Raw genomic sequence first — 26,276 nt, 5'->3', positions numbered from 1 at the left:
CCACTGGACCACCATGGACGATGACATCAGCTGACACTTAGGACCGGAATCTAAGTGGTACCCGGTCTTCACCAGATCCCGCTGCAAAGCGAGTTGGACTTTCTGCGGGGTGGTACCACCAGGTCGTTCTGCTCTGGAAGGCAAGGCACACAGGCGTTAGGCAGAATCGTAGTCGGAGACAGACAGGAGGTCAGGACAGGCAGCAGAGGAGACATGGAAGGAATTCAGTATGCGCATGGTGGGTGGAAGACGCGTTTCGTCACCCAAATTGGGCCCAGGAAGCGAGGACCGAGCATGTAGCTGGGAATCTTCAGTCGGACATACTTGGATGACAGCCACACTTTATCCCTCGGAGAGAAGATCAGTGGGGGCCTGCGCTTTTTGTCCGCCTGGGTTTTGGTTCAGGCAGACACCTGAAGAAGGGAGAGAGACGAGTCTGTTCCCAGATGGACTTAAGATCTCTGACCAACTGCTCCACGGCAGGAACATCAGAAGTCAGCGAAAGCGGTAGAGGTGGACAAGGATGGTGTCCATAGACAATGAAGAAAGGGACTGAGCTGGCAGATTCGGAATCCAAGGAATTATAGGTGAATTCTGCCCACAGCAACAGAGTGGACCAGTCGTCTTGATGGGCAGAAACAAAATGATGGAGGAAACATCCCAGAGTCTGGTTAACTCTATATACCTGTCCATTGGACTGAGGGGGATACGCAGAGGAGAGATCCAACTTTACTTGAAGTTGACTGCAGAGAGTACACCATAAGCGGGAAACAAACTGGACAACCCTGGTCAGAGAAGATGCACTCAGGAAGTCCATGTAGCCGGAAGATGTGGGTGAAGAACAACCTGGCAATGTGAGGGGCTTTCGGCAGACCTGGCAGAGGCACAAAATGGGACATCTTGGAGAACCGGTCAGTTACCACCCAGATGACGGTATTCCCAGAGGAAGATGGAAGATTCGCGATGAAGTCCATAGCCACGTAGATCAGCTGGTACTCAGAGTGTCCAACACGAGTATTAAAAGCGGTCTTCCTCTCCTCTCCCTCACGGATACGAATGAGGTTGTAGGCCCTATGAAGGTCCAGTTTGGAGAAGACCTTGGCTCCACGCAAGCGGTCGAACAGTTCTGTGATCAATGGCGAAGGATAGGGTTTCTTAATGCTGACCTTGTTAAGACTGTGATAGTCTATACATGGACCGAGTGACCCATCTTTTTTGGTCAGATGAAGCTTGCTCCAGCTAGAGAAGATTTCCGTATGAACCCCCCTGCGGGTTCTCTTTGATGTAGTTTCGGGCACAGAGAGTGGGTATACCTGACCCTGAGGAGGAGACATACCCGGCAGCAGATCAACAGGGAAGTCATAGGGGCAGTGCGGTGGCAAAGTCTCAGCTTGCTTCTTTGAAAAGAGAGACCCTCCAGAAGCTTGGAGCCCACAGAAGAGACCGTGATAGATACAGGATGAGGAACCACCATGCAGTGAGACCGGCAATCAGATCCCCATTGAAGAATCTCCCCCGTCTTCCAGTTAAGCACAGGTGCGTAGAGCTGCAACCACGGAAGACCCAACAGAAGACATGGACCGGGGTAGCACATAGAAAGACAGTATCTCTTTATATAGTGCTCCAACTTGCACAAAGGCTCAGTGTGGTACCGGATCAGAGAGGGTTTGGCCACTGACAGAGGACATTACCAGAGGCTTCTTGTGGCTGACCACAGGGAAGTGATGCTGGGAGACTAGAGCAGCATCCACGAAGTATCCTGCAGAACCGGAGTCAAAGAAGGAAGAAACCTGGAACTGAGCACCTGTCCCTGAGCTGAGCAGAACAGGAAGTTTCAGACGTGGAGACGCTTTGTTCTCACCCAGGGACGTTTTCCCCCAAGAAGCATTTCCCGTACGCTGAGGATGGGTGGACAGGTCTGGAGGAAGTGTTCCGGGTTGGCACAATAGAGGCAGAGGTTCTCCAGGATGAACAAGTGTGTGGCCAGGTAAGAGGCGCGGGCGATGCGCTTGCGAATACGGAGGGGCACGGTTTGCTAACTAATGCTTAAATACGCTCCATCTACCTAATTTGACTTCACCTATGTACCGTGTGATACTTACCTCTTCTATGGACTTCCTGAAGTGCACTAAATGTTTTTCTATGAGGGAGTAACATGTTGCTGCTATTGGACTGGAGAGGAATCTGCAGTAAATGACACAACGTCTCTGCTCCTCACCTGCCCCCGCTGTGGTGACTACAGGAGGACGGTCTGTTGTCAGCTGGGAGGAGGAGAACAGCAGCGAGGACCAGACACAGACTGCAGTAGTGGAGCCCAATTCTCAGTTCTGTAATTCTGTGTGCCGGGTCCTAGTAGTGATGTTCTAGTCCAGTGTCCTGTATATATGGCTGCCCGGGGCTCCCCACCTGTGTCACCCACTGTCTAGGACTGTTAGGGCTCAGGGGGAGATGGGAATCTCTGGTCACACAACCCTCTCATGTCCTGGAAGTAGAAGAATCCCAATGATTTTTGGATTTTAATTGAATTGTATGTGAATAGTTTTATATTTGCAAAGAATATACATAACTTTTCTATCAATAGATGACTGTATGTTACTGACTGGCCGTTTTACTTCTGCTTCTGGGGAAAGGAAACTTCCATTATTGATTTTTTTTTTTTTGGTTATATTTTCTAGGAGATGAAAGTACAAGAGGTTCCCATGGACGTCCCCCCTCATCTCCTTGTGGTGAAGTAGAAGATAATCAGTCACATCTTTCCACAGAGGAGGGAAATCATGGAGATCAGAGGCAGTTTTCATGTCCTGAATGTGGAAAATGTTTTAGCAGGAAAAATAAGCTTTTTAGACACCAGAGAACTCACAAAGGAGTGAAGCCGTTTTCATGTCCTGAATGTGGGAAATATTTTACCAGGAAATCGCATCTTGTTGCACATGAGAAAGTTCACACAGGGGAGAAGCCATTTATTTGTTCTGAATGTGAAAAATGTTTCAGCAATAATTCTTTACTTGCTAAACACTGGAGAACCCACACAGGGGAGAAGCCATATTCATGTACTGAATGTGGAAAATGTTTCAGCGATATTTCAAATCTTGTTAGACACAAGAAAATTCACACAGGAGTGAAGCCATTTTCATGTCCTGAATGTGGGAAATGTTTTATCAGCAAATCACATCTTGTTATACATAAGAAAATTCACACAGGGGAGAAGCCATTTTTATGTACTGAATGTGGAAAATGTTTCAACCATACTTCAGGTCTTGTTAAACATCAGAGAATTCACACAGGAGAGAAGCCATTTTTATGCCATGAATGTGGGAAATGTTTTATTCGGAAATCACATCTTACAAGACATCAGAGAATTCACACAGGAGAGAAGCCATTTTCATGTCCTGAATGTGGGAAAAGTTTCATTCAGAAATCAAATCTTGTGGAACATGGGTTAATTCACAAAGGACAAAAGCCATGTTCATGTACTGAATGTGGAAAATGTTTCAGCAATAGTTCAAGTCTTTTTAAACACCAGAGAAGTCACACAGGAGAGAAGCCATTTTCATGTCTTGAATGTGGGAAATGTTTTGGGGAGAAACAAAGTTTTCTAAGACATCAGAGAACTCACACAGGGGAGAAGCCATTTTTATGTCTAGAATGTGGGAAATGTTATAGCAGGAAAGATAAGCTTTTTACACATCAGAGAACTCACACAGGGGAGAAGCCATTTTTATGCCTAGAATGTGGGAAATGTTATAGCAGGAAAGATAAGCTTTTTACACATCAGAGAACTCACACCGGGGCGATGCCATTTTAAAATTTTTTAGACTACGATAGTCTAGATATTGTTGTATTTATTTCTTCAGAATAAAAAATCTTTATACAGCGTCAGCATTGCTTTACAGGTCATGGGTTACATAAATAGACAAAATACTACACTACAGAGGAATAAATGTGGTTAGATAGAACAACAGGAATGATGGCCCATCTCATAAAAACTTCTATGACCGTATATGTTACCTAAAAGCTAAGTTACGTGAGTTGAACATATGGTTATCCTTTCTATAAAGACCTGTTCTGTATAATTGGCCTATGTATATTTACTTATCACACAACAGTCGCCTATAGGTGACTTCTATAGGTAATGTTGAATCTGATTCTTGTTTAGATTTTTCTACATTTTTAAGAATACGCATAAAAAACACTACATAACACGTAAGAGTTACAAAAACGCCAATAAAAACAGGCAACAAAGTCAGGGCTCTTAGGAAGGCAGGAAAAAGCAGGTCAAAATCGTAAGTAGAAGTCATACTCGTCGAATCTAATGTTGGCATTTCGAGGGTCACAACAGGAGAGAAAATATTCCAGTAGAGATGGGCCGGACGATGAACCATTACCGTTATGCTGAGGCTGTGAGGTAGAATATGAAGGCCCAGCAAAACCACAAATAGGTATAAATTACCTGATACTGAAACAGCTTGAAGGAAATCTACCATCAAAATCCAGCACAATTAAACCAGGGGCACTTATAGTTCCAGGCACTGTGACTGTGGTATCTTCTTAATATCCATGGCCTCCTTCCTTATAAAAAAAAAAAATCTACCTTTAAAATGATGCTAATTACCCTCAAAGGGCTCCTAGTGGTGTTACAGATGCCTCTCTGTGATGCAGCTTCACAGACTTTTACACTGTCTCACCCTTCCCCTCTGCTGCTGGTCAGCACTTCTCTCCCCACTGTGCTTGATTTATTCTCGCTTTAGCAGAAGAAGTTTCAGCACAGTGGGAGGGGGTGTGTGCTCCTTGCACACTGTAACAGCCTGGAAATCTGCAGCATGGATTTGGATGGAAGATTTAATTCCATCACAGCTCCACCAGATGTGCGACATATCTCCCCTCTCTGAACCAGAGCACCAACAAACACCTCCCTAAGATACTACCAGTCCTCTGCTGACAGTGAGGTCCACAATGATGATGGAGAGGGCAGCCATTTCTGAGCCTTGTGGTATCATGCACTGGAGGGGAGGCAGTGGGAAACCTTCAAAAGCTGTAAGAGAATCTGTATGTACTGCTGCAAGCCTGCACTAGCAAGAAATGACCTCCGCTGTGAGTATTCCGAGGATGAAACAGTTCAGAATCTCTATAGACAAGGTTCTCCCCAACCCAGGAAGGCCAGCTAATTTCTTATGGTATGTTGTTTTAAGTACTTTCTCTAGCCTTCTCTACTTTTTTCTTCCATCATTTTGGTAGAGGTCATAATTGTTTTGATTTGTAAATTAACCCAAGGCCTACATCCTGGAGAGCGTTATTCCCTTGGTTGGCTGCTAGGAAGGGGTTTCTTTTCATTATGGTAATTATTTTACGATAATCCAATAATATTGTCTTCCATGGGTCTCCAGGTCTCTTTGCATTTGCACCAGTGCTTTCTTTCTCAGGATAATAACAATCTTTATATAGCACAATCATATTCCATAGCGCTTTACATATCATATCTATGATCTGCCAACTGCATTTGTTCTAGGGAATAGGCCAGCCAACCAGCAACAGCTAATGGGTGCCATCAGCCGCCTCCCATAAATTCCATTGGGGCACGAAAAGTGAGCGCTGCCGCACTCCGTAGCTGCCGTGGTCACATGATACATACTGAGCATGTGCACTCCACCTCAGAATTTTTCCCAGAAGGCTCTGTGGCATAATTTCTTCCTTGAGAACCCTATTTCAGATACTTAGTTCTAAGTCAGAACCCCTGTGTAGCGTTATGAGAGTCATAGAAGTGTTTGTTCCTTTCTGTCACGCATTTTTTTTGTAAAGAAAAGATCTCATGCAATATATCTTTACTGATTTGTCAAGCTTTCCACATATAATCACTCTACATAAAGAATCTCTCTTGTTTGCCTGGATAAACAACAACAGATAACTGGAACTGAGATAAAGTTCAATAACAGAAGAGATGGATGCTGGGTGGTTGACCTATTCCTGTCAGGGTCGCTAGGGAGAATGCTGGGACTTCTGGTTCTTCTGGTGGTGCCAGCAGCGTTCTCCGACCCCCGGCGCGTATCCGCGCAAACTCCACCTCTCGTCCCGGGCAGCGGCTGCTAGGATCTCGCGCTGTCTAGGAGTTGTGTTCGGAACTGCTGGGACTTGTGGTACCTCTGCATGATGCCTGGTTGTTCTGCACCATGAGGGGTTAATTCCCTGAAGCCTTCCAGCTCCTATCAGGTTCTGGAGGTGGAGTTCTGGCTGCATAAATTGCAGCTTCACTAGTCACCTGTGCCAGTGTTTGAAATCCCTTCTCCACTCGCTCTCAGCATTAGGTTTGACTTGCTCTGTATCTGTATCGTTGTGACCTCGGCTCGTTTTTGACATTGACTCTTTGCCTACTGATTTTGCTATTGACGTACCCTCTCGTTGTGACTCTGGCTAGTTAACCATTCTTTTGTGTTTTATGTTTGTCAGTCTGTTTGTGTTTCCCTTCCACACTTATCAGTGTATTTCGAGTCTTCAAGTAGTCGCCCCACGGTTTAGCGTGGGGGGCTATAGGAAGGGACAGAGGTTGGGACAAGCTCAGGGCACACTATCCCCTGTCTTTTGTGTTACCCAACCCTAACAGAAACACTGGCCCACACATAGGTCTGCATCCTGTATATTACCTGCTACATTCACTCCTTCCATGCCTTTGTCAGCGGTGGTCGCTCAGGTCTAGACCTTAACTCAGCATGTTCAGAGTCTGTCTGCCCGTCTTCAAATGCAGGTTTCGGGGCAGACAACACCACCTGCACCAGAACCTAAGGTTCCTCTCCCTGACCTGTTTTTTGGTGACCGTAAGAAATTTTTTTCATTTAGGGAGGGATGTAAACTTTATTTTTCTTTACGCCCTCACTCATCGGGCACCGAGACACAAAGGGTGGGCGTGGTCATTTCTCTCTTGCGCGGTGGTCCGCAAAATTGGGCCTTTTCTCTCCCACCTGACTCTCCATCCCGCTCTTCTCTTGACGCTTTGTTTTCTGCATTAGGCCAGATTTATGACAAACCTGACCGCCGAGCACTGGCAGTTTCCCACCTTAGATCTCTGTGTCAGGGAAAACTGATGGCGGAAGATTATTGTGCCCAATTCAGACAGTATGTGACTGACTCGCAATGGAACGACTGTGCCCTAAAAGACCAATTTATGTCCGGACTGTCAGACCGAGTACAGGACTTAGTCTTAGCTTATGCCGAGCCACAGACATTAGATGAAGCTATGACTCTGGTCGTCCGAGTTGATCTTCGCCTAAGATCCAGGCGATCACCTTGGGTGTCCCCTGACTGTCAGCCGTCGGCCAGGCCGTCAAGAATTGGAATCCATGGAGCTGGATAGCATCTCTCCTGCACAGTGGTAGCAACTTTGAATAAGACGCCATCTTTGTTTCTACTGTGGAAGTCCTGATCATCAGATCAACACCTGTTCCAAGAGGCAGCAGCAGGAAACACTTCCGCTCCTAAGCAGTAATCGAGGGGACTGCTTAGGAGCTCAGGTACTCCCAGTTGTGTCTAGAATGTATTTACCTTGTACGGTTAAGTTTCAATCTGTGTCCTGTACTGGTCGCGCCTTCTTGGATTCAGGTGCGGCAACTAATTTAATTGATTATAATTTTGTCTCTCAGTTTTGTATGTCATTGATTCCATTGTCCACTCCTATCCAGATGGCGGGTGCGGATTTGACCCCTCTACAGGCAGGGTTGATTAAATTCCGAACCCCGCAGATAAAGCTTATGGTAGGAGCTATGCATGAAGAATGGTGTTCTTTCCTAGTTATGGAAAATTTGTCTGAAAATGTAATTCTTGGTCTACCCTGGCTCCGGATCCATAATCCGGTAATTAATTGGGAAACTCTGGAGCTGGTTCATTGGGGTCCTCACTGTAAGGATCACCTGACCAGAGTTTCATTATGTACAGTAGTGGCGGAAGATCAGAGTCTTCCAGGTTTTCTCTCGGATTACTCAGATGTGTTTTCAAAACCCTTGTCCCAAGTCCTTCCTCCTCACAGGGAGTTTGATTGTAAAATTGACCTTCTTCCTGATGCTAGATTGCCAAAGGGTCGTATATAAAACCTCTCGGTACCAGAACAGGAGTCACTGAAGAGTTATATTGATGAGAGCTTGGCAATCGGACATATCCGTCCCTCTGAGTCGCCCACTGGGGCCGGGTTCTTTTTTGTTGAGAAAAAAGATGGTGGTTTACGGCCGTGTATTGATTATTGAGAATTAAATAAGATAACGGTAAAAAACTCAGGTCCTCTCCCCTTGATCCCGGATCTCTTAAATCAGGTTTCTGGGGCCCAAGTTTTCTCTAAATTAGATCTCAGAGGGGCTTATAACCTGATTCGGATCCGGGAAAGGGGATGAGTGGAAGACCGCATTTAATACACCTTTGGGACACTTTGAATACCTGGTTATGCCCTTTGGTTTCAGTAATGCCCCAGCGGTTTTTCAAGGGTTTATGAACTCCATCTTTCATGATTACATTGGTGTGTTTATGGTGGTGTATCTAGACGATATTTTGATTTTCTCTCCTGATATGATTTCTCACCAGCAACATCTCCGCCAAGTACTTACCAGGTTGCGCGAAAACCACCTCTTCGCTAAGCTGGAGAAGTGTGTTTTTTGCGTCCAGAAGGTTTCCTTCTTCGGTTATGTTGTTACTCCCTCTGATGTACAGATGGATCCGAGTAAGGTTCAGGCGCTCACGGACTGGGTTCGGCCTACCAATCTTAAGGCCCTACAACGTTTTTTAGGTTTCGCTAACTATTATCGGAACTTTATTAAGAACTTTTCCGTGATCACCAAACCCCTCACGGATCTAACCCGTAAGGGTGCTGATCCGAACAATTGGTCCCCTGCCGCTTGCTCTGCGTTTGAAACTCTAAAAGCGGCATTCTCGTCAGCCCCAGTTTTGGTTCAACCTGACCTCTCTCTACCGTTTGTTGTGGAGGTAGATGCCTCCGAGGTTGGAGTAGGTGCAGTGTTGTCTCAGGGGTCCTCCACTCTCACCAGACTTAGGCCCTGTGCATATTTCTCTAGAAAGTTTTCTTCTTGTGAGAGGAATTATGATATTGGTAATCGAGAGCTCCTTGCCATTAAGTGGGCATTTGAAGTCTGGCGACACTTTTTGGAGGGAGCTCTTCATCCGATAACTGTGCTCATGGATCATAAGAACTTAGTATATTTGGATACTGCTAAGCGTTTGAACTCACGTCAGGCTAGGTGGGCCTTGTTTTTCTCTCGCTTTAATTTTGTGGTCACCTACCAACCTGGGTCAAAAAATGTGAAGGCTGATGCCTTGTCCCGTAGCTTCGGGACTCCTGAACTTCCAGAGGCTACGGACAGTAATATTTTGTCTCCAGGTGTTGTGCTGGCAGCTGTCTCCTCCCACCTCTCCTCTCAAATTTTAGCAGGACAAAGATCTGCACCTAAAGACCTTCCGGAAGGCAAATTATTTGTTCCTCTTTCTTGTCGTTTGAGAGGGAGGGATGTAAACTTTATTTTTCTTTACGCCCTCACTCATCGGGCACCGAGACACAAAGGGTGGGCGTGGTCATTTCTCTCTTGCGCGGTGGTCCGCAAAATTGGGCCTTTTCTCTCCCACCTGACTCTCCATCCCGCTCTTCTCTTGACGCTTTGTTTTCTGCATTAGGCCAGATTTATGACAAACCTGACCGCCGAGCACTGGCAGTTTCCCACCTTAGATCTCTGTGTCAGGGAAAACTGATGGCGGAAGATTATTGTGCCCAATTCAGACAGTATGTGACTGACTCGCAATGGAACGACTGTGCCCTAAAAGACCAATTTATGTCCGGACTGTCAGACCGAGTACAGGACTTAGTCTTAGCTTATGCCGAGCCACAGACATTAGATGAAGCTATGACTCTGGTCGTCCGAGTTGATCTTCGCCTAAGATCCAGGCGATCACCTTGGGTGTCCCCTGACTGTCAGCCGTCGGCCAGGCCGTCAAGAATTGGAATCCATGGAGCTGGATAGCATCTCTCCTGCACAGTGGTAGCAACTTTGAATAAGACGCCATCTTTGTTTCTACTGTGGAAGTCCTGATCATCAGATCAACACCTGTTCCAAGAGGCAGCAGCAGGAAACACTTCCGCTCCTAAGCAGTAATCGAGGGGACTGCTTAGGAGCTCAGGTACTCCCAGTTGTGTCTAGAATGTATTTACCTTGTACGGTTAAGTTTCAATCTGTGTCCTGTACTGGTCGCGCCTTCTTGGATTCAGGTGCGGCAACTAATTTAATTGATTATAATTTTGTCTCTCAGTTTTGTATGTCATTGATTCCATTGTCCACTCCTATCCAGATGGCGGGTGCGGATTTGACCCCTCTACAGGCAGGGTTGATTAAATTCCGAACCCCGCAGATAAAGCTTATGGTAGGAGCTATGCATGAAGAATGGTGTTCTTTCCTAGTTATGGAAAATTTGTCTGAAAATGTCATTCTTGGTCTACCCTGGCTCCGGATCCATAATCCGGTAATTAATTGGGAAACTCTGGAGCTGGTTCATTGGGGTCCTCACTGTAAGGATCACCTGACCAGAGTTTCATTATGTACAGTAGTGGCGGAAGATCAGAGTCTTCCAGGTTTTCTCTCGGATTACTCAGATGTGTTTTCAAAACCCTTGTCCCAAGTCCTTCCTCCTCACAGGGAGTTTGATTGTAAAATTGACCTTCTTCCTGATGCTAGATTGCCAAAGGGTCGTATATAAAACCTCTCGGTACCAGAACAGGAGTCACTGAAGAGTTATATTGATGAGAGCTTGGCAATCGGACATATCCGTCCCTCTGAGTCGCCCACTGGGGCCGGGTTCTTTTTTGTTGAGAAAAAAGATGGTGGTTTACGGCCGTGTATTGATTATTGAGAATTAAATAAGATAACGGTAAAAAACTCAGGTCCTCTCCCCTTGATCCCGGATCTCTTAAATCAGGTTTCTGGGGCCCAAGTTTTCTCTAAATTAGATCTCAGAGGGGCTTATAACCTGATTCGGATCCGGGAAAGGGGATGAGTGGAAGACCGCATTTAATACACCTTTGGGACACTTTGAATACCTGGTTATGCCCTTTGGTTTCAGTAATGCCCCAGCGGTTTTTCAAGGGTTTATGAACTCCATCTTTCATGATTACATTGGTGTGTTTATGGTGGTGTATCTAGACGATATTTTGATTTTCTCTCCTGATATGATTTCTCACCAGCAACATCTCCGCCAAGTACTTACCAGGTTGCGCGAAAACCACCTCTTCGCTAAGCTGGAGAAGTGTGTTTTTTGCGTCCAGAAGGTTTCCTTCTTAGGTTATGTTGTTACTCCCTCTGATGTACAGATGGATCCGAGTAAGGTTCAGGCGCTCACGGACTGGGTTCGGCCTACCAATCTTAAGGCCCTACAACGTTTTTTAGGTTTCGCTAACTATTATCGGAACTTTATTAAGAACTTTTCCGTGATCACCAAACCCCTCACGGATCTAACCCGTAAGGGTGCTGATCCGAACAATTGGTCCCCTGCCGCTTGCTCTGCGTTTGAAACTCTAAAAGCGGCATTCTCGTCAGCCCCAGTTTTGGTTCAACCTGACCTCTCTCTACCGTTTGTTGTGGAGGTAGATGCCTCCGAGGTTGGAGTAGGTGCAGTGTTGTCTCAGGGGTCCTCCACTCTCACCAGACTTAGGCCCTGTGCATATTTCTCTAGAAAGTTTTCTTCTTGTGAGAGGAATTATGATATTGGTAATCGAGAGCTCCTTGCCATTAAGTGGGCATTTGAAGTCTGGCGACACTTTTTGGAGGGAGCTCTTCATCCGATAACTGTGCTCACGGATCATAAGAACTTAGTATATTTGGATACTGCTAAGCGTTTGAACTCACGTCAGGCTAGGTGGGCCTTGTTTTTCTCTCGCTTTAATTTTGTGGTCACCTACCAACCTGGGTCAAAAAATGTGAAGGCTGATGCCTTGTCCCGTAGCTTCGGGACTCCTGAACTTCCAGAGGCTACGGACAGTAATATTTTGTCTCCAGGTGTTGTGCTGGCAGCTGTCTCCTCCCACCTCTCCTCTCAAATTTTAGCAGGACAAAGATCTGCACCTAAAGACCTTCCGGAAGGCAAATTATTTGTTCCTCTTTCTTGTCGTTTGAGAGTGTTGGAGGAGACGCATTGCTCGGTATTGGCAGGTCATCCGGGAATGCGGAGTACCTTGGATCTCTTAAAAAGAAGTTACTGGTGGCCTCACATGACTAATGATATGCACGCATTTGTCCAAGCCTGTCAGGTCTGTGCGCGAGGAAAGACTCCCAGGAGACGTCCTGAGGGGTCTCTTCTTCCGCTTCCAGTTCCCACCAGGCCATGGTCTAAAGTGTTAATGGATTTTGTCACTGATCTGCCAGCATCTCAAGGCTATACAGTGATTTGGGTGGTAGTGGACCGTTTCTCTAAGATGGGACACTTTGTTCCATTAAAAAAGTTACCTTCAGCTGAAGAATTGGCTGAATTGTTTATACAGAATATTGTGCGCCTCCATGGTATACCAGATGATATTGTGTCAGATAGGGGCGTACAATTTGTTTCCAGATTTTGGCGAACATTTTGTTCTAGACTGGAAGTTAATTTGTCGTTCTCGTCAGCGTTTCACCCTGAGTCTAATGGTCAGTCCGAGAGGATGAATCAGGAGATGATTCAATATCTGCGACTCTTTGTCTCGGACAGTCAGGACCAGTGGGTGAAATTCCTTCCGTTGGCAGAATTTGCTATTAATAATCACTGTAGTTCTTCCACTCAGGTTTCTCCATTTTTCTGCAATTATGGTTTTCATCCTCGTTTCTCCTTTTCATCTGTGCCTGTCTCTAATATTCCTCGAGCGGAAGCTATTACATCCAAGTTGCGCACGCTCTGGTCGCAAGTTCAGGAGAATATTCAGAGGGCACAAAATTCTATGGTCCAACAGGCTGAAAGAAGGCGCACTAATTCTGATACGTTTGTGGTGGGGGATAAAGTGTGGTTATCAACAAAAAACCTTAAATTGAAGGTCCCCTCTCTGAAGTTTGCGCCCAGGTTTGTAGGTCCATTTGTTGTTACTGAAATTGTTAACCCGGTTTCCTTCAAGATTACTCTTCCAGCAGGGTGGCGGGTTCATAACACTTTCCATAAGAGTCTTCTGAAGCGCTATGTTGAGCCTGTTTTGCCCCTTTCTGACCCTCCTTCTCCATCTATTGTGGAGGGGAATCTGGAATTTGAGGTGGAAAAAGTTGTGAATTCCAGATGGGTAGGTAACTCCCTGCAGTACCTGGTCCATTGGAAAGGTTTTGGTCCTGAGGATAGGTCTTGGGTTCCGGCTAGGGATGTTCATGCTCCGCGGTTACTCAGGTTATTTCATCAGGCCTATCCTCAGAAGCCATCTTTAAGATCTAGGGGTCCGAAGGCCCCCCGTCAGGGGGGGGGGGGTACTGTCAGGGTCGCTAGGGAGAATGCTGGGACTTCTGGTTCTTCTGCTGGTGCCAGCAGCGTTCTCCGACCCCCGGCGCGTATCTGCGCAAACTCCACCTCTCGTCCCGGACAGCGGCTGCTAAGATCTCGCGCTGTCTAGGGGTTGTGTTCGGAACTGCTGGGACTTGTGGTACCTCTGCATGATGCCTGGTTGTTCTGCACCATGAGGGGTTAATTCCCATATGCTGTCCAGCTCCTATCAGGTTCTGGAGGTGGAGTTCTCTCTGCATAAATTGCAGCTTCACTAGTCACCTGTGCCAGTGTTTGAAATCCCTTCTCCACTCGCTCTCAGCATTAGGTTTGACTTGCTCTGTATCTGTATCGTTGTGACCTCGGCTCGTTCTTGACATTGACTCTTTGCCTACTGATTTTGCTATTGACGTACCCTCTCGTTGTGACTCCGGCTAGGTTACCATTCTTTTGTGTTTTATGTTTGTCAGTCTGTTTGTGTTTCCCTTCCCACACTTATCAGTGTATTTCGAGTCTTCAAGTAGTCGCCCCATGGTTTAGCGTGGGGGGGTTATAGGAAGGGACAGAGGTGGGGCAAGCTCAGGGCACACTATCCCCTGTCTTTTGTGTTACCCAACCCTAACAATTCCCTAGAACAAATGCAGATTGCAGATCATAGATTCCTGTCAACTGAGCTTTGTTCATCTGGACAAGATGTTGGTATCTATACCTGCCTTAGGCATTGCTTCAAGAACCCAACCCCAAGATGATGGAGATGCTCTACTAATCAGGGTTCTAAATGTGATAAACAGTTCTGTAATTCTTCCCCTTAACGGCTGTGTCAGTTCTAGATATTTCCACATTGCAAGGACTATGCATAAGTCCGGGTCTAGTGTATCTTCAATTAAATCAATTTCTACTAGAAATTGTGAGGTCTATGTGTGAGGTTTTTGTTCTGCCTTTGAAAATCATGTCTGTGACAACCACGGTCCATTAATTTTGGATCAGTGCTACTTCCATTGTTCTTGCTGCCAGGGCTAGCGCCATTAGGCACAACAACTTTATACCCGCTGTCCTGACAGACAGTGTCTCTGGGTCTAAGGAGCTCAAATATTTTAGTAAGATGTTTATGTCCCACTTGGATGTATATTTGGGAACAATAATGGAATTATAATATTAAGAGCAGAACCTATTGTTTTAAGAGTGTTGGATACAATACCTGATCTATGTTTATCTGTCAGGAAAATCTAATGCGTTCCATAGATCGACCGATCTAATAAGTGTATGTTTATGTTAAACCCCAAGAATATTAGGATCTAACACCTATTTCTTTCTGTTTAGGTGGAAACCTGTGCTCCTCAACAGGTCTAATGTTCTATTTGTGTGAACCGTCAACTGGGCCTGATTTTAATGGAAAATTTGTATATTGTCTAGATATAATATACGTAAGATGCCTTTAAATCTCTAGTGTGTTATAATGGGTTTTAACACTCATGTGAACATATACGGAGCGTTCGAGGGGACGAACACCATCACATTCCAGTGATAGATGTGGTATTTCCAATAGAATTGAAGTAACCGTCTGTGTTTTGGGGCAATTGAGATTTTGTGGAAAGCATCTTTTAGCTTTATTTTTACTAGAAACGTCTTTCTCTAATAAAAGCCTGTTATGCCTTCCATCCTGAACTTTTTCCGTTTCAGAAATCTGATCAGTGGTTTTACGTATAGTGAACCATCTGACTTTACTACCGGAAACATGTGGGTTATCCAACCATTCCGATCTACCGCTGCGTTTGAACATTTTCCTGCTTTTACTGCTCGTTCAATATGTCGCTTGTGGTAAAGGTTTTTTTTCTTCTGAAAATGATCCCAGGCACTCAATTATCCCCTGCAATGAACGGTGTTCCAATTTACCTGATTGACCTCTTCTGGAGATTTTTGGTCTGTAGGAGCTACCTCCGGCTGAGGAGGAGCCTCTTCCTTTGGTGGACTGCTTCTTATATAGTCCCTGGGAATAGTCTCGGGCCTGTCCCTGGGACTTGAATGACCGACCCATTGTACTAAAAAGACAATTAAAATTATGGGCAGGCTTTTTAAAATCTGCAAAAGATTTCCTAGCCCTGTATCTCATTTTAACCTCCTGAGTAAATTTTGGTCGAAAGAGGTTAGCTGTTTCCATATTAGTAAACTTGTGTGCCTAGCATCCCGCAGCAGTGAGCCATTTCTCCCTCCTCACATTAGTGATGACGGGGCAGCGCAAAACCGCCTTACGCTCTTCTCTCAGACACCCCAAATTATTTGAGCATGCGTGCACGTTTTGGTAAGAAAAGACAGAAGACTGGAGTTCTGTTTTATCCTAGGTTCATGCTCTTAACTTGCCGTACAGAAAAGAAGAATGAACTGCGTCTTTATTTCCTGATACATAGCTTCTTATAATCTTACAAAAAGGTGTGGTTACATACATTAAAATCATTATAATTGGTTATAGCTAAGCATATATGTCTGGCCCCCCACCCCTGCTGATTGGTCCTCAAAACTAGGCCTTGGTTGCTATGCCAGGGGAATTTCCAGTCACCGTTGTCTACAGTAAATCGACCGCTAGTCTGGATGCTGATGCTATTCTTATCAAACATCTGCTTTTTGATGATAAGACTTGAGTTCCGCTGACAGTTGCATGTCTGGTTAAAACTGATGTAAGGGAAAAGCTCTGTATTTCATAACAAGCAGAGTACAAAAATATAGGGCAAAGGGCACATGTATACAATCATAAAACATATAATTATTATGGACACATAATCATTACTTTGACCCTCACAATTCCCCCCTAAATACTGAGCTTTTCCCTACACTTCGCTGCGATTCGTTTCTCCTATAGGCTGTCAATGTGGTGGGAGAGGGGAGTGGATTGCTTCACTGAGTCGTCAACCCAACAGGCCCTTGCGGCACTCAGGTTAATTTCCCAGCACTAACCTAACTAACCTAATCAAAAAGTGATCCTGGAAACTACAGACCCGTGAGTCTAACTGCTGTGGTGGGGAAAATATTTGTGGGGTTTGTTAGAGATGCTATCCTGGAGTATCTTACTGTGCACAACCTTATAACACAGCGTCAGCATCGGGTTTATCAGAGATCGGTCCTGTCAGACTAATCTGATGGAATCTTTGTGTAAACTTGAGGCGTGGGCAGAGAAATAGTTGATGAGATTTAATGTAGGTAAATGTAAAGTTATGCACATGGGCCAGGGAAACAAAAAGTATAATTATGTTCTAAAGAGTCAATTACTTGGTAAAACTGGAGCTGGAAAGGACTTGGGGGTATTGGTGGATGGTAAACTTAATTTTAGCGACCAAAGCCATTCTAGTTTGTAGGGTCATCAAAAAAGTATGAATAGAATACTGTAATGCTATTGGCCATAACAACAGTTTAAATAAATGTTTTAATTCAGCTATTTTTTTTAACTCTATAGCTGCTGAGTGGGCAACATACCCCCCCCCCCCCCCCACTCCAGGACAGAGCTGTAATGCCGTTTTAGTTCTCTTGCTCAAGATGGCCGCCGTAGAGGAATATATCACCAACAATTCCTCCCTTTTGAGCTTTGCTGGCCTGTAATTCCATCCTGTGTGACCTCCTCAAACTCCAGGTACCCACAGGTAGGCTAAGCCCGTACCTGCTGGACTTGTTAACTCTTCACCAGATCCCCTGGAGGCCAGTCACTCAGGGTTACAGGTCTGCACACTCAAATCACATCACTGAGTTCCCATAGTTCATAGGTTTGTAAACAGGCAGCATCATCCTCCGCTCCGGGCACTCCTGTCGTGGTTCTTACCTGGACGGCCATCTGGGACATGGTGGATTTGATGAGGGGGACCACACAACCCGCAATAAGTGACAAAAGCAAAATCACAATCCCCAATATCACCCCCACTTACAGGAAACCCTTCCAATCCCCCACCCACAAAGTGAATGACAAAGTGTCCACCCCAGAGTTTCTCTTGAGTTCCCTGGACAGTCCTTCAATCTTTTCACAAGCATGGGTAATGGATCCATAGGGGGCGATGTCATCTGGGATGTATACGCGACAAGCCACTCCCACCATCTTACAGACTCCTCCCTTCTCAGCAAAGATCATGTCCAGAGTCATGCGGTTCTGGGAAGCATCTCGGATACAATCACAAATCTCTGTTGATTACAATAAAAACAGTTAACCAAATCAACATCTTTGCTCATAGCTCTCTGGGGAATAATGGACTCTAGACCTGCCCATATCTGATTGTGGGCCTTGTACTCATCTGGGACCCCCCTTGGTGCTCCCACTGTATCTATATAAACATTGTCATCTAGGTGCTTCTCTCTCAGACCTCCAGAATCCTTTGGGATTCTCTACCTTTTCTTTATGTGTCTGATCAACCTTATCCCTGGGGATCACGAGGAAGGAATGCACAAGTGTTATCACCGTACACTCACCTTCCCAGCCTCTAGGCCTGACCTGACTCTCCTATCCCCACAAATCCTGTACACATCAGACACGGCTAATACAGGGTTATCTGTGCTGTCAGTGTTAAAGAAGGTCATTGCCTGCACCAACCGTAGGTAAAGTCTCCTACCCTGGGGGCATCCTGGTCAGCCCTATAGATACAGTGATAGTCATGGTTGGGGTGTCCCTGAGCAGTGATAGTCAGTCAGAAGAGACCAGCTAGCAGGAAGAATAAGTAAGTTTGCAATAGTAAGCGTGGCTTTCTTCTAGCTGCACAGACATGTCATTGGTCAGCAGGACTTGGAAAGGACCATCGTAGCGAGGCTCCAGACTCTCTCTCTGGTGTCTCTCTCACATAGTCTCCAGGCTTCAGAGTATGCATCCTGAGGTCTCTGCCTGGATTTCGGGTGCAGGGCTCCGGGCAGGCACACCCTCTCTCCCAGCATCCAGGTCCCATCGTCATCTGGGCTCCAGCTTTCCTCCACACTTCCTTCACTTCTGATGACTCCCGGGCCACCAGGGACTGGAACACCTGTGGATCAAACTTTTAGCGCAGAACTCACCACTGAGACTTCAGGACAGTCTCTGGGCTCCATCTGTGCAGCTGCCTTCGCCATCCCGTCAGTCACATCCTTGCCCTTGGCTTGTAGAGTTACCATATTGTGTGTGCTTTTGCTTTTACTATCCCCACCTCTTTTGGAAGTAAGAGAGCATCCATAAGCTCTTTAACCAGCGTGCCATGCTTAAAGGGGGTCCCTGCAGAGGTGAGGAAATCTCTAGCCTTCCAGATGGGTTCATAGTCGTGTTTAGACCCCAGGACTATACCTTCAGTATAGATATTTGCCCTTTTACCTTCCACCAGCTGTAGCGCTTCCCTGCCGTCACTGCACTTCACCTCCTGCGCTGACCTGTGTGGAGGGAGTGGTTCTGCTTGTACTACCTCATGTGCGCCACTGACCACTGTATATCCAGTGTAGAACCATCTGTCTTCTCCTGCAGACCTGGAGCCATCTATGAGAAAAAACTCAACATCTGGGTTAATCACCCTTCTCTCCCCCCCTCTCTGAATCCTGGAAGACTGGCGACAGAATGAAGGATTCAGAGCTGTGCACCTTATCAGTGTATCCTGGGGAATCAGGAGTGCACACTGGAGTCTGAGTTGTCTGGCCTTTGCTCAGATGCTTGGGCTGTACTTGGGTGAGGACACTGTGCAAGGTATGTGGGGTTTGCACTGTAACTGAGTGGTCTAGGGTCTAGGATCAGCTCACTGGCCTTGCTGAGCAGATTGCTGGCTGCAGCTACTAACACATGAGGGGCCCCCCTCACAACTGAGTCTAACCGGGCCTAATAGTGGGCCACTGAGGAGGCCACCATGTTCCTGGGCTAAGACATCTGTGGCATGGACTGGATACTCAGTACAAAATAAAATAAAATATCTGGTTCAGTGGGATGTGCCTAGGGCCGGGGCAGACTTGCCAGCTTAAGGATATGGAATGCATCAATTGCCTCCTGACTAAGGGCAAATGGGGAAGAGGCAATTCAGTCATCAAGGGGCAACATCAGGCTAGAGGCAGCAGACCTTATCCTAGGCCTGCAGGAGCTGACCAGTCCTAGAAACATGTGAAGAGGCTTAGGGCCTCAGGGCAGGGGCACATTCTGGACTGCCAGCTTTCTTCCCTCTGTCAGGTATCTGCCTGTGGCTGAGAAGCAGTGGCTTAGGAAGACCACCTTCTCCTGGCAGTACTGGAGTTTGTCTCTGGTAACTTTGCAACCCTTCTGGAACAGAAAACACATAAGGTCAATAAATGCATCCTGGCAAACAAAAACAGTAGGTCCTCTGCATACTGAAAAGGAGAACATCCAGTAAGGGGCTAGTCTGCCAGTCTACTCCCTGTAGGATCGTGTAGTATGGAGTACTGGCTGGGTGAGTTTTACCCCCCTTGTGGGAATCTGCACCAGGTATACTGGAATACTAAACTGGTAAAGGCAAATAGGTCCTGGCAATCTTCATGTAGGGGCACAGAGAGGAAAACATTTGCCAAATCAATAACAGTGAATAATTTGTCACTCTCGGGGACTGCTGCCAGTGTGGGACACTCATTAGTAGCTTGGAGATCATGGACCATCCTACATATATGTTGTTCTTTCTGGGTCTTTTTCTTGACTGTGAATGGGTTAAAATCATCACTGGGCTAGCAGGGGAGGGTTTGACAATGAGAGAAGCTGTCAGGGGGGATGTACTTGCTGACGTCCTCGTTAGTTACCGCCCCCCTATTAGAATATGGCCACTCACTTTAGTCACTTCAGTAATGTCTCCTCCCAGCAAGTGGAAGCACGGCCCCTTGAGCTGGGCTCGTCCGGAATCGAAACTTTTGTCAGTCATACTTTGGTGTGGTCTGTGAAACACTGATCGCTTCAAGGCCAGTTGTCAGACACCAATTACAAGCAGCTATGGAAAAATTTAGCCGTCAAGGAATAAAATCTCTTTTTCTCAAATTCTCTACACATCAAAATCTCTGAAATGTCCCTTATCACCTGTCTCTTTCTCAACGGGCACTCTGAAGGATTCCTGTCACTCTGTCCTGGTGTCCGTCTGTCAAAGTCAGAGGCTCTAAGTGTCTATTTAAAAATCTAATCAAGTTTTTTTTTTTTTTTTTTTTCTCTTACTTGTACATTCATTAGATCCTTTAACACATCCCAAAACTTTCAAACCAATGCTACCAGCCCTTCTGTTCCATCATATCGACTTGCACTTTTCCATCAGTCCTACTTAACTCAACAACCTTCTGTCTACTTACATCTTTCCCTTATCTGCACTGAACTATCTCCTCCAGGAGAACGTTCTTTTAATTCTAATTCTTCTAATTCTTACCATTCCAGGTTTTATAAACCACACACTGTACACGTCCACCCTTCCGGACCGGGTTGGCCGCCATTATAGGGCTGTGGCTGGGCACATGGCACTGTCGCCATCGTGGTTCCGCATTTCACATCTCTATCTAAAAGCTTCACATATCCATATAGCACTTCCGCTTTTGCTGAACCACCATCTCCCTGCACTTCTGACCATCCTTCAACTTGCAATGCTCTGGCCACTCTGTAATGAGCCTGAGCGGCTTCCAATATGCCCTTAGCTTCTAACTCACCTCTACTTGTGGTTAGAATTTGTTTCCACACTGAAGGCTGCAGCCTTCCCTTTGAGGGCATATCAACATACTTGTGCAACCTCACACAATTATTAACATACTTTTTTCCTTCCCGTTTTTCAACAAGCTTGACTGCAGTCTCTGCTCCCTCGGGGAGGGTATGCACTTTCTTAAACACACCTAACATCATGTTCTAACAAGGTACACGTTGGTGTAGCTACTCACTCAACGCAGGGGCCCCGGCTCACCGTCGTGTGTCAGCAAAATAATAAAGTCCCTACGCTACCAAAACTCTGATCACACACCCGTTAGAACTATTTAGAGCTCAAAAACCGTGCTTCCCTCGGTACCTTAATCAGCCGGTCTCCTAATGAGCCAATGCTATTTTCCCGGTCTCTAACCTGGACCACCTTAATTCCCTTTCCCTTCCCTCCCCCCGTATAAAATAATAAAAACAATCCCAGACACGTAACCAGTGCCCAATATCCCCAGAACAGAGGATGTCAATCTGTACTATTCTCAGTCCGCAAACTTCCTCCCCAGCTTCTACAGAAGGGGGGCAGAGACTCTATATGTCACAATGAAGCCTTTTACTTTCACTTTCCACCCAGAGGGCTGACTCAGTGCCTGAGAGAATGAGGCGTGGTGATTCAGTGACACCCCATAGGGAAGTGTCACTATGTATCAGTTCTGAACCATCCCAGCGATCACCGTAAAGAAAATGAGTCTCACCACTCAGACAATCAGCCCTTAGACCCGAAGAGTATCAGAGGCTACTAACTTATTCCACACCAATGGTCACAGGGAAGTCTAACACATATATAATATGCATTAACTTACCGTGACTCAGTGAGGCCGCGGTCCTCTATTGGTGTGGACAAGCGTTCGTCCCCCGTCCTCTGGTTCGGGTCCTCGGGTGTACGGTATCAGCTGGCAACGTCCCGGGTTTCGGCACCATTTGACGGGGCAGCGCAAAACCGCCTTACACTCTTCTCTCAGACACCCCAAATTAGTTGAGCATGCGTGCACGTTTTGGTAAGAAAAAACAGAAGACTGGAGTTCTGTTTTATCCTAGGTTCATGCTCTTAACTTGCCGTACAGAAAAGAAGAATGAACTGCGTCTTTATTTCCTGATACATAGCTTCTTATACCCTTACAAAAAGGTGTGGTTACATACATTAAAATCATTATAATTGGTTATAGCTAAGCATATATGTCTGGCCCCCCACCCCTGCTGATTGGTCCTCAAAACTAGGCCTTGGTTGCTATGCCAGGGGAATTTCCAGTCACCGTTGTCTACAGTAAATCGACCACTAGTCTGGATGCTGATGCTATTCTTATCAAACATCTGCTTTTTGATCATAAGACTTGAGTTTCGCTGACAGTTGCATGTCTGGTTAAAACTGATGTAAGGGAAAAGCTCTGTATTTCTCAACAGACAAAGTACAAAAATATAGGACAAAGGGCACATGTATACAATCATAAAACATATAATTATTATGGACACATAATCATTACTTTGACCCTCACAGTGACAAAATTAAAATTCTGTCCCACTATGAGAACCGCTCTGCTTATGGCGTGTAGCAGCGCTATTGCAACATCCCACACTGGGGCCTAGCCTTTTCTTGGGGCCTGGAGGCAGCCGGGGCCCTGAACACCGGAGTGGTTGTGGCCTATAGCGCGCTGATGTCATGGTGCTTCGTATGGGGACCGGAGGGCTGTCCTACACCCTGGCAGGCCTCCAGCAGGTGGTGTGTGCACAAAATATGGAGGGAGAAGCTGATGTACTTGTTTCTCCCTGGGGCAACCCCTGAGTGTCTTTAAAATAGGGTCCCTACGTGATGGATGGGGAAGCCCGTGGTGGTAACAGGGATCAGACGGAGGAAACGTTTTGCAAATCAACTCACGGTTCTTTATTGAACAACAGGTAGCAGGCAACAGGCCTAAAGAGTCTCACAGCAGATGGAGTGGTCATGGAGAATGGTCCTCAGTAATAAAGCACCAGCCTGGTAATAGGTACAGGCGGGGATAATGGAGATGGAGCTGTGTCCAAACTGTGGAAGCTGCAGCTCTGGATTAGAGTCTCCTGATTGGATTGGGTTCTGTAGCAGCAGTAAAGGTGTAGGTCTCTCTCTTCAGCCTGACAGCAGGTCTGACTCTCTGCTGTGTGGAAAGACCATAAGTTCTGGACTAAGACCATGTGCTCCCACTGCACAGGGGGTTTATACTCTCCTTGGTCAGGTGGTAGCACCTCTCCAATCACACTCCAGTTTACAATACAGCCATATAACTGGATAACATCTTACACCCATTTAAATATTGCCTTCCCAGGCCGTATCTACAGCTGCTATCACATAATCTCCCAGTGCTAGAAACTTACTAGAGGGTTCATGACTCCCTTCCGACAGTTCCTTCCGGAGAGGGCGCTATTCGCAACTACCAACCTGCCTATATGTCTTAAACGCTAGCAGCTTCTGAGTATCGTTCTCTAAGCTGCCCCCCTGTTCTGCCTTAGACAGCATTAACCCCTTAAGGACGCACCCTGTTTTCAGGTTAAGGCTTGGTCCTTTTTTAAGAGAATTGACCAGTGTCTCTTCAACGCTTTAAGAAATCCATGTGATTTTGAGATTGTTTTCTCGTGAGACATTGTAGTTTATGTTAGTAGTATCATTTTGGTGATCCTTTCCTTTTTTTGGGGGGTAAAAATTCACAATTTGAAAATTGTAAAATTTTTTTCACATTTTTCCTAAAGTTTCAAATGTTATACTTTTTAGACAAAAAGTCACACCACAATTTTTTTTTTGGTAGAAACCTTTTGCCATTGTTATTTTTATTTCCATTATTTGTTTTACGTTTCCATTTTTTTTATGGATGTGAGAAGGTTTGAAGTTTTAGTAGCAACTCCTCAGATTTTCTTGAAATTTGAAAAATGCTACATTTTTTGGGTGATCAATTCAGTTTGGAAGTGCCCTACAAAGGCTTATGTACTATATACCCCCACAAGTAACACCATTTTATGAACCTAACATCTCAACCTATTCAAATCAGCATATAGGAAGTCTGTTAACCCTTTTATTATTTTTCCGGAAGCAAACAAAAATGGATTTGAAATTCTGAAATTTAAATTTTTGATTATGCTTTTTCTCATTTAGCCCTAAAATGGACACATTCATTAGAAATTTGAGGTAAATATACATCCCAAAATGTTTGCCCTGCTTCTTCCGAGTACAGCAATACCAGACATGTGGATGTCAACTGCTGTTTCATTGCACAGCAGATGTCCAGAACAGAGTTCGTATTATTGCGTTTTTGGAAGGCCAATTTGGCTACAAATGTTTTGTGGTGGCACAGTGTAATTGAAGAGCCCCTGAAGTAACAGTACAATAGAGAACCCCCAAAGATGTCACCATTTTGGAAACTAGACCCCTGAAAGAATTTATCCGAGGTTGTGGTGAGCATTTTAACTCCCAACATGCTGGCCAAAATTAAATGCAAAGTAAATGGTGCATAGTAAAAATTGTGTTTTTATCGCAAAAATGTCATTTTAGTGCCTAATATATTTTGCCCAACCCATGGCAATTTAGACAAACACCCCAAAAATCATTCTGCGGGTTGTCCCGAGTACGGCAATATCACATATGTGCCAATAATTGACAGGCTGGGCACACAGCAGGGCTGAGAAGGGAAGGAGTGAAATTTTGATTTTTACGCTGTTTTCACACGTTTGGATTTGGAGTGCCATGTCATGTTTGCAGGGCCCGTGAGGTACCAGTGCAATAGAAACCCCTGAGAAATTATACCATTTTGGAAACTAGACCTCTCAAAGAATTCATCTGGGGTTGTGGTGAGAATTTTAACCTCAACATGCAGGTCAAAATTGAATGCAAAATAAATGGTGCATAGTAAAAATTTTGTTTTTATTGCAAAAATGTAATTTTATTGCCTAATATATTGTGCCCCACCCATGCCACTTTAGACAAACACCCCAAAAATCATTCTGGGGGTTGTCCCGAGTACGGCAATACCCCAGGTGTGGCAATAGTTTACAGGCTGGGGACACGGCAGGGCTGAGAAGGGACAAGCAAAATTTTGCTTTTGGCGCACCTGTTCAATAGACTGATGTTGGGGTGCCCCTGAGGTACCAGTGCAATAGAAACCCCCGAGTAGTGACCCCATTTGTGGAAAGGGCACATCTCAAAGAATTGATATAGCGTTGTATGAGCATTTTAACCCCTAAAATGCTGGCCCAAATGTAATACAAAGTGAATGGCGCAGTGTAAAAATTGCATAGTTTTCTCAAATGTGTCCATGTGTCAGCTCCTGCCATGGGAGATAAACACCCCAAAAATCATGATGGGGGTTCTGCCGGATACGGCAATACCCTATATGTGGCAATAATCTACAGGCTGGGCACACTGCAGAGCTCAGCAGGGAAGGTGCGGCATTATGTATAAGCTGTGTGCATCAGGGTACAATTAACCATCCAGGGACGCGTGATATATCCTAAAACACTCCTTCATGCATAACCCTGGTTTCTTGGGGCATGTGTCACACTGGTAGATGTTGTTTTTTTAATGCCCCTTTTTGAGCACACCCTGCATCTCTTCTGTGTCCTTCCCTTGCTGGCTGTTTGGGGAACTTCTCCTGGAAAGTCCTGCCCTGGTACAGGGCCTCGCTTCCAGATGTACTAGCACTACCCCCTTCCTGGTCTCTAAAAATCAACTTCTTCACTACCACCTCTTGAAATTCCAGGAAAGTTCCCCTCTGGCCGGCACATCGATGTAGCACGTAAGCATTATACAATGCCATCTGCATGATGTGCACGGCCAGCTTCTTGTACCACACCCTCGACTTCCGCATGGCGTTATATGGCTGAAGCACCTGGTCCGACAAATCCACCCCTCCCATGTACTTATTGTAATCCAAAATACAGTCTGGCTTGGGGGCTTCTGCACTGGTACAGGGGTGGTGATGTGCCCATGTATTGTTGTTAGTACAAGGACGTCCCTTTTGTCCTTGTACCTAACACACAATACTGAGTCGCTACTTAGTGCTCGGTCTTTTGTGCCTCCTGAGCTTTTCCCCTAGCAGCGACTTAGGGAGAACTCTGTGATTTCTGTGTACAGTGCTGCATGCTGCAGTTTGTCTGGAAGCGAGGCACTTGAACAGGGTAGTACTAGTATAACAAATTATCCAGAGGTGGTACAACAGTACAA

General features: G+C 45.6%; 1 protein-coding gene across 1 annotated transcript in view; it reads right to left on the bottom strand.

Moving 5' to 3' along the window:
* Nucleotides 1-26,276, bottom strand: part of LOC140119804 (uncharacterized) — a 340,011-nt gene that overhangs the window by 165,734 nt on the left and 148,001 nt on the right. The window lies entirely within an intron of this gene.

Source organism: Engystomops pustulosus, chromosome 2 (genome assembly GCF_040894005.1).
Source record: "Engystomops pustulosus chromosome 2, aEngPut4.maternal, whole genome shotgun sequence".
NCBI lineage: Eukaryota > Metazoa > Chordata > Amphibia > Anura > Leptodactylidae > Engystomops > Engystomops pustulosus.
The sequence above is the reverse complement of the archived record's forward strand: the minus strand, read 5'-3'. Positions and strand labels throughout refer to the sequence as shown.